Raw genomic sequence first — 11,661 nt, 5'->3', positions numbered from 1 at the left:
GTTTATAATATCAATACTCGAACTTATATGCATGTTCAGGGACATCATATTAACTTTCGGTTTGTACCCAAGTCCCGAACTTAGTGATATTTTTGGTTTTGGACCAACCAATTCGACTTGCCTTCATCTCTTGTTAGGTTTATAATATCAATACTCGAACTTATATGCATGTTCAGGGACATCATATTAACTTTCGGTTTGTACCCAAGTCCCGAACTTAGTGATATTTTTGGTTTCGTACCAACCAATTCGACTTGCCTTCATCTCTTGTTAGGTTTATAATATCAATACTCGAACTTATGTGCATGTTCAGGGACATCATTTTAACTTTCGGTTTGTACCCAAGTCCCGAACTTAGTGATATTTTTGGTTTCTTATCAACCAATTCGACTTGCCTTCATCTCTTGTTAGGTTTATTATATCAATACTCGAACTTATATGCATGTTCAGGGACATCATATTAACTTTCGGTTTGTACCCAAGTCCCGAACTTAGTGATATTTTTGGTTTTGGACCAACCAATTCGACTTGCCTTCATCTCTTGTTAGGTTTATAATATCAATACTCGAACTTATATGCATGTTCAGGGACATCATATTAACTTTCGGTTTGTACCCAAGTCCCGAACTTAGTGATATTTTTGGTTTCCAACCAACCAATTCGACTTGCCTTCATCTCTTGTTAGGTTTATAATATCAATACTCGAACTTATGTGCATGTTCAGGGACATCATTTTAACTTTCGGTTTGTACCCAAGTCCCGAACTAAGTGATATTTTTGGTTTCTTATCAACCAATTCGACTTGCCTTCATCTCTTGTTAGGTTTATTATATCAATACTCGAACTTATATGCATGTTCAGGGACATCATATTAACTTTCGGTTTGTACCCAAGTCCCGAACTTAGTGATATTTTTGGTTTTGGACCAACCAATTCGACTTGCCTTCATCTCTTGTTAGGTTTATAATATCAATACTCGAACTTATATGCATGTTCAGGGACATCATATTAACTTTCGGTTTTTACCCAAGTCCCGAACTTAGTGATATTTTTGGTTTCCAACCAACCAATTCGACTTGCCTTCATCTCTTGTTAGGTTTATAATATCAATACTCGAACTTATGTGCATGTTCAGGGACATCATTTTAACTTTCGGTTTGTACCCAAGTCCCGAACTTAGTGATATTTTTGGTTTCTTATCAACCAATTCGACTTGCCTTCATCTCTTGTTAGGTTTATTATATCAATACTCGAACTTATATGCATGTTCAGGGACATCATATTAACTTTCGGTTTGTACCCAAGTCCCGAACTTAGTGATATTTTTGGTTTCTCACCAACCAAATCGACTTGCCTTCATCTCTTGTTAGGTTTATAATATCAATGCTCGAACTTATATGCATGTTCAGGGACATCATATTAACTTTCGGTTTGTACCCAAGTCCCGAACTTAGTGATATTTTTGGTTTTGGACCAACCAATTCGACTTGCCTTCATCTCTTGTTAGGTTTATAATATCAATACTCGAACTTATATGCATGTTCAGGGACATCATATTAACTTTCGGTTTGTACCCAAGTCCCGAACTTAGTGATATTTTTGGTTTCCAACCAACCAATTCGACTTGCCTTCATCTCTTGTTAGGTTTATAATATCAATACTCGAACTTATGTGCATGTTCAGGGACATCATTTTAACTTTCGGTTTGTACCCAAGTCCCGAACTAAGTGATATTTTTGGTTTCTTATCAACCAATTCGACTTGCCTTCATCTCTTGTTAGGTTTATTATATCAATACTCGAACTTATATGCATGTTCAGGGACATCATATTAACTTTCGGTTTGTACCCAAGTCCCGAACTTAGTGATATTTTTGGTTTTGGACCAACCAATTCGACTTGCCTTCATCTCTTGTTAGGTTTATAATATCAATACTCGAACTTATATGCATGTTCAGGGACATCATATTAACTTTCGGTTTGTACCCAAGTCCCGAACTTAGTGATATTTTTGGTTTCCAACCAACCAATTCGACTTGCCTTCATCTCTTGTTAGGTTTATAATATCAATACTCGAACTTATGTGCATGTTCAGGGACATCATTTTAACTTTCGGTTTGTACCCAAGTCCCGAACTTAGTGATATTTTTGGTTTCTTATCAACCAATTCGACTTGCCTTCATCTCTTGTTAGGTTTATTATATCAATACTCGAACTTATATGCATGTTCAGGGACATCATATTAACTTTCGGTTTGTACCCAAGTCCCGAACTTAGTGATATTTTTGGTTTCTCACCAACCAAATCGACTTGCCTTCATCTCTTGTTAGGTTTATAATATCAATGCTCGAACTTATATGCATGTTCAGGGACATCATATTAACTTTCGGTTTGTACCCAAGTCCCGAACTTAGTGATATTTTTGGTTTTGGACCAACCAATTCGACTTGCCTTCATCTCTTGTTAGGTTTATAATATCAATACTCGAACTTATATGCATGTTCAGGGACATCATATTAACTTTCGGTTTGTACCCAAGTCCCGAACTTAGAGATATTTTTGGTTTTGGACCAACCAATTCGACTTGCCTTCATCTCTTGTTAGGTTTATAATATCAATACTCGAACTTATATGCATGTTCAGGGACATCATTTTAACTTTCGGTTTGCACCCAAGTCCCGAACTTAGTGATATTTTTGGTTTCTTATCAACCAATTCGACTGCCTTCATCTCTTGTTAGGTTTATAATATCAATACTCGAACTTATATGCATGTTCAGGGACATCATTTTAACTTTCGGTTTGCGCACAAGTCCCGAACTTAGTGATATTTTTGGTTTCTTACCAACCAATTCGACTTGCCTTCATCTCTTGTTAGGTTTATTATATCAATACTCGAACTTATATGCATGTTCAGGGACATCATTTTAACTTTCGGTTTGTACCCAAGTCCCGAACTTAGTGATATTTTTGGTTTCTTACCAACCAATTCGACTTGCCTTCATCTCTTGTTAGGTTTATAATATCAATACTCGAACTTATATGCATGTTCAGGGACATCATATTAACTTTCGGTTTGTACCCAAGTCCCGAACTTAGTGATATTTTTGGTTTCTTACTTACCAATTCGACTTGCCTTCATCTCTTGTTAGGTTTATAATATCAATACTCGAACTTATATGCATGTTCAGGGACATCATTTTAACTTTCGGTTTGTACCCAAGTCCCGAACTTAGAGATATTTTTGGTTTTGGACCAACCAATTCGACTTGCCTTCATCTCTTGTTAGGTTTATAATATCAATACTCGAACTTATATGCATGTTCAGGGACATCATATTAACTTTCGGTTTGTACCCAAGTCCCGAACTTAGTGATATTTTTGGTTTCTTACTTACCAATTCGACTTGCCTTCATCTCTTGTTAGGTTTATAATATCAATACTCGAACTTATATGCATGTTCAGGGACATCATATTCACTTTCGGTTTGTACCCAAGTCCCGAACTTAGTGATATTTTTGGTTTCTTATCAACCAATTCGACTTGCCTTCATCTCTTGTTAGGTTTATAATATCAATACTCGAACTTATATGCATGTTCAGGGACATCATTTTAACTTTCGGTTTGCACCCAAGTCCCGAACTTAGAGATATTTTTGGTTTTGGACCAACCAATTCGACTTGCCTTCATCTCTTGTTAGGTTTATAATATCAATACTCGAACTTATATGCATGTTCAGGGACATCATATTAACTTTCGGTTTGTACCCAAGTCCCGAACTTAGAGATATTTTTGGTTTTGGACCAACCAATTCGACTTGCCTTCATCTCTTGTTAGGTTTATAATATCAATACTCGAACTTATATGCATGTTCAGGGACATCATTTTAACTTTCGGTTTGCACCCAAGTCCCGAACTTAGTGATATTTTTGGTTTCTTATCAACCAATTCGACTGCCTTCATCTCTTGTTAGGTTTATAATATCAATACTCGAACTTATATGCATGTTCAGGGACATCATTTTAACTTTCGGTTTGCACCCAAGTCCCGAACTTAGAGATATTTTTGGTTTTGGACCAACCAATTCGACTTGCCTTCATCTCTTGTTAGGTTTATAATATCAATACTCGAACTTATATGCATGTTCAGGGACATCATATTAACTTTCGGTTTGTACCCAAGTCCCGATTTTAGAGATATTTTTGGTTTTGGACCAACCAATTCGACTTGCCTTCATCTCTTGTTAGGTTTATAATATCAATACTCGAACTTATATGCATGTTCAGGGACATCATATTAACTTTCGGTTTGTACCCAAGTCCCGATTTTAGAGATATTTTTGGTTTTGGACCAACCAATTCGACTTGCCTTCATCTCTTGTTAGGTTTATAATATCAATACTCGAACTTATATGCATGTTCAGGGACATCATTTTAACTTTCGGTTTGTACCCAAGTCCCAAACTTAGTGATATTTTTGGTTTCTCACCAACCAATTCGACTTGCCTTCATCTCTTGTTAGGTTATCAAAATTTTTAATGCAATTGCATGTATTTTGTGAGCTTATGGGTGAGGGATTTATGTACCGGACTTAGAGAAATTTTTGAAGTCCAAACATTCAATTTGGACTCCATACTCCATTGCTCCTCTAAGAGGTACCTAGTACCCCGTAGCGAAGCAACCGTCACGTTTGAACTTTCCACTAGGAGGTGCAGCCATCACTCGACATGTTAATCATTATCACCCCATACTACTCTCTATATCCGGATACGGCGCTAACCCGATTGCTTGCCCCGACAGCAATCGACCCACTCGTAAGCGGGTTACCCGTAGGTAAGTCAACGATGCGTATTGCCCCCTTCAAGCAAACCGATCATCACTCCGTGGAGGAGTAATGACGGACCCGTACCGGTATCAACTGCATATGATCAACATTCTTATGAACCCACACACTCTTCGCTTATATGCTCAGTAACATTTCAATTCTCTCTCTGTCTTTCGTTTTCCAACTCATTCATCGTGCATACTGAACACACCCGGAAAGGTGCGACAGTACACACGAATACACCACCAAGCATGGGTCGCCTGAGAGGATCGATGCGAACGCATCTCTACAACTCGCAGCTCCCAGCCTGAAGTCCCGTCGTTTGCGGGCGGTCGGTAGGCATCGAAACTAGTCAAGTCCACGGTCGGCGAGGTCAGCTGCCACCAGTGTTCCCTATGGTCAGGTACTAACACGTGCGGTGCGACCCTGCGCGATGCGGCCAAGTCTAGAAGCGGGGATGAGGCGCCAGGCTGCGAGGCAGCGCCAGCGTATCTCGGAGGGTTGTTAGGCCCGCTAGCTTACGATTGCCTATGGGGGTTTGAAGCGCTATCAGCTCGGATTGGTTACGACCTTAGAGGCGTTCAGGCATAATCCAGCGGACGTAGCGTCATACCAAAGTCCGGTCGAACTAGTATTGAGCCAGTGGTCCGTACCTGTGGTTCCTCTCGTACTGCACAGGAATTCCGTTAAGATAGCACAAATGCACACACCAGTAGGGTAAAACTAACCTGTCTCACGACGGTCTAAACCCAGCTCACGTTCCCTTGAAAGGGTGAACAATCCTACGCTTTGGGAATTTTGCTTCACAATGATAGGAAGAGCCGACATCGAAGGATCAAAAAGTCACGTCGCTATGAACGCTTGGCGACCACAAGCCAGTTATCCCTGTAGTTGCGATCGGTCAGCCGAAGTGAGCAGACGTGCCTTTGCTGTGCTCCGTGAGGAAAAATTTTTTCGTGTTATTCAGTGAATACAATAGTTAGGGTGGTGAATTTACGTGTGCGGCCCCCGATCTTGGTCCTACGCCCCCCCTCCGAGTTTTTCCGGAAAATTCGGAAAATTGAGGGAGTTTTTCGCGGGATGGTTTTTCGCGAATATTAAGAAAAGTAGTGGACCGATCGGGCCAAATGAGGTCTCAAAAGAAGCGGGCCAGTGTGCCGCATGTTTTTGAGAAGGAAAAACTTTGAAAAGAATGGAGTTCAGTGATATGTGAGTGATTAAAAAGTGAAAATTGAACTTAAAATAGCCAGTGTAGCTTAAGAGCTAGAAGAGAGCCGCCATACAAAGATTTGTGCGTTTCTTGGAGGAGAACAATTCCAGAAAGTTTCAAGACAATCGAGTGAAAACTGGCGGAGTTACAGGGCGGCAAAGTTTCGCACCAAAAAAGGACGCCGTTTTTCGCCTTCCGAAAATGGCGGCGTGTGTGTGAAAAAAGCCGTTAAAAACCGTTAAAAAACCGTTAAAAACTGGTCCCTGTACCACCAACACCCGGACGGAACATTTTGTGCGGAGCACCCGGTGTTCGGACGGGTTGTTCAGAGTGTCCGCCCTGGTTTCCCGAGAGTTCCCGGCGGGCCCACTGGCCGCTTTTTGGAGGTTCGGCCGGCCAGTCAACCGATCCGGGCGTGCGACCCCTCCATCGACGCGTCTCGGTAAGTGGAAACTGGGAGTGACCATCCCGCCCCCCTCCCACCCACCCACCACCCACTGGAGCGGAAAAACACCCTCACAAACGGTTTTTCCGCGTTTTCCCGGGGAAGGAAGGGAGATAGCGACTTGGGGTCTTCGGTGGAGTTGTTCGGGTGGACCCCCCCCACCCACCCCCCTGGAAAACCGACCGATTTTCCACCACCAGGGGGCGCTACAGCCAGGAAAAGCCACCGGTTGAAGAGTTTTCCGACACTCACGGGAAAACCGGGCTTTTCCCGATAGGGGTTTATATGGGGCACGGAGCCCGATTTTAAAGAAGAATACCCCCCCGCAAGGATTTCCCCCCACCCCCCCTGGAAAATAGGGTTTTTCCGGGCAGCCCCCCTTTCCAAACTATCAACCGGACCCGGGCAAGTGGGGTGTCCAACGACGCAGCTCAACGGTACGAAGTGAAAGCACACCCCCCCGCACCGCCCCCACCTACCCCAACCACCCACCAACCCCCCGGAGCCGTAAAACCGGTTATCTTAGCGGTTTTCCGCAATTTTCCCGGGGAAGGAAGGGAGATAGCGTCTTGGGGTCTTCGGTGGAGTTGTTCGGGTGGACCCCCCCCCCACCCACCCCCCTGGAAAACCGACCGATTTTCCACCACCAGGGGGCGCTACAGCCAGGAAAAGCCACCGGTGGAAGAGTTTTCCGACACTCACGGGAAAACCGGGCTTTTCCCGATAGGGGTTTATATGGGGCACGGAGCCCGATTTTAAAGGAGAATACCCCCCCGCAAGGATTTCCCCCCACCCCCCCTGGAAAATAGGGTTTTTCCGGGCAGCCCCCCTTTCCATACTATCAACCGAACCCGGGCAAGTGGGGTGTCCAACGACGCAGCTCAACGGTACGAAGCGAACGCACACCCCCCCGCCCCGCCCCCACCTACCCTCACCACCTACCAACCCCACGAAGCGGAAAAATCGGTTTTTTAAGCGGTTTTCCGCGATTTTTCCGGGGAAGGAAGGGAGATAGCGGTCTCGTGTGGAAGAGAAAGTTGCTCGTTAGGGAAATTTCCATCAATCCCCATCTTTAGAACCTGGATTTTCCGACTTCGGCCGGAAAAGTCAAATTTTCCGGGCACCATTTTCCGGCCGGATAGTACGAAGTTGGGTGTCCAGCGACGCGGCTTGGAGAAAGGAAGGTAGAAAACATCACCCCGCCCCGCTCCCACCTACCACCACCCCCCTGGAGCCGGAAAACCTGTTTCTCCGAGGGTTTCCGTTAGTTTTCCGGGGGAAGGAGCGGAGCTAGCTGATCCAGAGCCGCAGGGGATAGTAGGCGAGACCCATTACTCGCTTATGAGTGCGCCGTATAAATTACGGCCTAGAAAAGGGTCGGTGGTGGCTACCCAGCCACCAGTGTATGAGCGTCCGGCCACGCCCACGATGGAGCTTTGCTACTCCAGCGATGAAGATGAAATGAATAACACCATCATTGCGACGTCGGGGCGTGAGGCAGGGGAGGCGGTCATGGAGTTGGAGCAACCAACAGCCTTAGTGCTAACACCATCGGCATCTCCTGCTCCGGAGGCAGTTGGTGGGACCATCGACGCGGGAAGCTGGGCATTGCTGATGGCACAGCTGCAAAGTATCGCCGCCCAGCTCACAACCGCGCTGGAGGAGTTGCGTTCTTGTCGTGAGGAGAACTCAGCACTTCGACGCGAAAACGAGTTGTTGCGCACGGGCACTAGATCAGTGCTTGAGTTGCAAACTGCGGCGATACACGGCAGTAACCGGGAGTCTGCCCGGAAGCGTCTGCAGCGGCAAAGGCAGCGACAGCGAGAAAAGCAGCAGCAGCAGCAGCAGCAGCAGCAACGTCAGCTGCAGCAGCAGCAGCAGCAGCAGCAGCAGCAGCAGCAGCAGCAACGTCAGCTGCAGCAGCAGCAGCAGCAGCAGCAGCAGCAGCAGCAGCAGCAGCAGCAGCAGCAGCAGCGTCAGCAGCAGCAGCAGCAGCAGCAGCAGCGTCAGCAGCAGCAGCAGCAACAGCTGCGTCAGCAGCAGCAGCAGCAGCAGCAGCGTCAGCAGCAGCAGCAGCAGAAGCAGCAGCAGCAACAGCCGCAGCAGCAGCCGCAGCAACAGCAGCTCTGGACGACGGTGGTGAAAGGCCACTCGTCCAAGCGGCAATGCCACCAGCCGCAGCAGCAGCAGCAGCAGCAACAGCAGCGAGGCGAGCGATACGTGCCACCGCAGCTTCGCACACCGCAGCAGCAGCAGCAGCAACAACATCAGCAGCAGTCCAAGGGGCGTCCTGTACGACCTGACCGCATCGCGGTGGTTCCGGGTGCGAACAAAACCTGGACGGAGATGTACGTTAAACTACGTACGTCTCAGGAGCTGCAGGACGTCCGGGCGGACATCGGGATGGGGCGTCGGACCGCGCAAGGCCATCTGATAGTCCCGCTGCGCAAGAACGTGGACAGCGCGGAGCTGGCTCGCCGCATTCAGCTGGCGCTCGGCGAGGATGGCGTGGCCCGGGTCGTGACGGAGATGGGAGAAGTTCTCGTCACAAACGTCGACCCCTTGGCTCAGGAGAGCGACGTGGAGCTTGCCATCAAGCAGCAGCTAGGAGCGGAGCCGGGTATTGCGCGGGTCGAGCTGTGGGAGCTCCGCGATGGCACGAAGCGGGCTCGAGTGCGGCTTCCACTCGGAAAGGCTCGGCTTCTGATTGGCCAGAAGCTTACTCTGTGCCAGTGTGTAAGCGGCATCCGCGAGGTCCCGAAGAAGCCGCTTGATCTTCAGCGCTGCTTCCGCTGCTTACTGACGGGGCACCTGGCGCGAGATTGTCGTGCCCCCACTGACCGGTCGGGTCAGTGCCTGCAGTGTGGCGAGGTAGGCCACCGCATCAGCCAGTGCACCGCGGCGGCTAAGTGCATATTCTGCCAGGGGCCCCATCGCGTGGGCCATTCATCGTGCCCCCAGAACTTGCAATGGCGGGCGTAATGCGGGTGATGCAGGCCAACCTGGGTGGTGGACGCATCGCCCAGGACCTGGCCTTGCAGACAGCCCGCACAAAGCGGGCCGACGTGCTGTTGCTGTCGGAGGTTTACCGGCCTCCAGATGGTAGCGGTAACTGGGCGGTCGACTCGTCGGGGGGAGCAGCTGTGGTGGCGACCGGCCACCTCCCAATCCAGCGGGTCTGGCGCTGTGCCATGCCCGGATTGGCAGCAGCGCAGATCGGAGGGGTGGTTTACATCAGCTGCTACGCCCCTCCACGTCTCAACACCAGCGAGTTCGAGCAGTTACTGGAGGCGGTGGAGTTGGAGGCCCAACCTCACCCGCGTATCGTCTTGGCAGGCGATTTTAACGCCTGGAACGAGGAGTGGGGCAGCCAGCGTTCTACCTGGCGCGGTGAAGAGCTGCTTGATACCGTCAGGCAACTGGGCCTTGTGGTCCTGAACCAAGGCTCGGTCCCGACGTTCGTGGGCAACGGAGTCGCCACTCCCAGTGTCGTGGATGTGTCTTTTGCGAGCGCATCCATCGCTCGTCCGGACACTTGGGAGGTGGCTGCAGACACCGCTGCGTGCCACTACACGGCATCGGACCATCAGTATATCTTCTTCACCGTGGGGCCTCTAACTCGTGACCAGCAGCAGCGACAACAGCAGCAGCAGCAGCACCAGCAGCAGCAGCAGCAGCAGCAGCAGCAGCAGCAGCAGCAGCAGCAGCAGCAGCAGCAGCAGCAGCAGCAGCAGCAGCAGCAGCAGCAGCATCAGCAACAGCAGCAGCAGCAGCATCAGCAGCAGCAGCAGCAGCAACAGCATCATCGTCAGCGGGGACAGGGGTCCTCAACGTCGTCCACCACTTTCCGGCACGCTGGCCGTAGATGGAAGACGACGCAGTTTTCGGTCGAGGCATTCACAGCCGCACTCCAGACGGCCGGATTCCCGGAGCGAGCCGTGAGCCAGGAGGGGATGGTCGCTGCCATGTTCGATGCATGCGACGACACGATGGAGCGCGTCACCGTGTCACATCGTGACCCCCATCGCGACCTCTTCTGGTGGACCCCGGAGATTCTGCGTCTTCGGGAGGAGTGTGCGGCTGTGCACGAGAGAATGCTTCGTACGACCGATCTGCAGGAGCGCAGCGTCGTGGCCGCACATCATCGGTCGGCGAGGAGAGCGGTGGAGAAGGCTGTCCGGGCCAGCAAGCGTGCACAGCTTGATGAGCTGATACAACAGGCGGAGACCAATGAGTTTGGGGCCGGTTACCGGGTGGTAATGTCTCGCCTTCGTGGCAGCTTTGTGCCACCGGAGACAGACCGTGCCGTACTGGAACAGATTGCCAACGATCTGTTTCCAACTCATCCGCCTGTTGTCTGGCCGGACTCCGAATTGCCGAGTGCGGACACCGAGGAGCAGAGGACATCGCTGACCCCCGTTACTGCGGACGAGCTGCTTAGCATCGTGGGAACAATGGCGAACAGGAAAGCGCCTGGATTGGACGGTATCCCCAATGCTGCGGTTAAGACGGCAATTAGGAAGTACCCGGAGGTTTTCGTCCGTTTGTACCAGGACTGCCTGGACCGGGGTGCGTTTCCAGCGCCCTGGAAGAGGCAGCGCTTGGTGCTGCTGCCAAAGCCTGGCAAACCTCCCGGGGAAAGCTCCTCCTACCGGCCGCTGTGCATGCTTGATGCACTCGGCAAGGTGTTGGAGCGCCTAATCCTTAACCGGCTGAACGAGTTCCTGGAGGAACCAGATGCGGAACGATTATCGGACGAACAGTACGGATTCCGGCGGGGCAGATCCACCATCAGTGCGATCCAGCGTGTTGTCGAAGCGGGCAGGAAGGCCATGTCCTTTCATCGTACCAATGCCCGAGACAAGCGCTGCCTGATGGTGGTTGCCCTGGACATCCGCAACGCGTTCAACTCCGCGCCTTGGCAGGCCATCGCCAGCGCGTTGAGGGACAAGGGGGTACCGTTGTCGCTGCAGAGGATGCTGAAAAGCTATTTCGAGGATCGGCGACTGGTTATCGACACCAGCGAGGGCCCCGTCGAGCGCAGCATCAGCGCGGGAGTTCCACAGGGTTCCATATTGGGACCCACGCTGTGGAACGTGCTGTACGACGGGGTCCTGGGTGTCCAGTTGCCTGAGGGGGCCGAGGTTATTGGCTACGCCGATGACCTTGTAGTCTTGGTCCCCG

Source organism: Anopheles maculipalpis (assembly GCF_943734695.1).
Source record: "Anopheles maculipalpis chromosome X unlocalized genomic scaffold, idAnoMacuDA_375_x X_unloc_11, whole genome shotgun sequence".
In the NCBI taxonomy this organism is placed as follows: domain Eukaryota; kingdom Metazoa; phylum Arthropoda; class Insecta; order Diptera; family Culicidae; genus Anopheles; species Anopheles maculipalpis.
The sequence above is the reverse complement of the archived record's forward strand: the minus strand, read 5'-3'. Positions refer to the sequence as shown.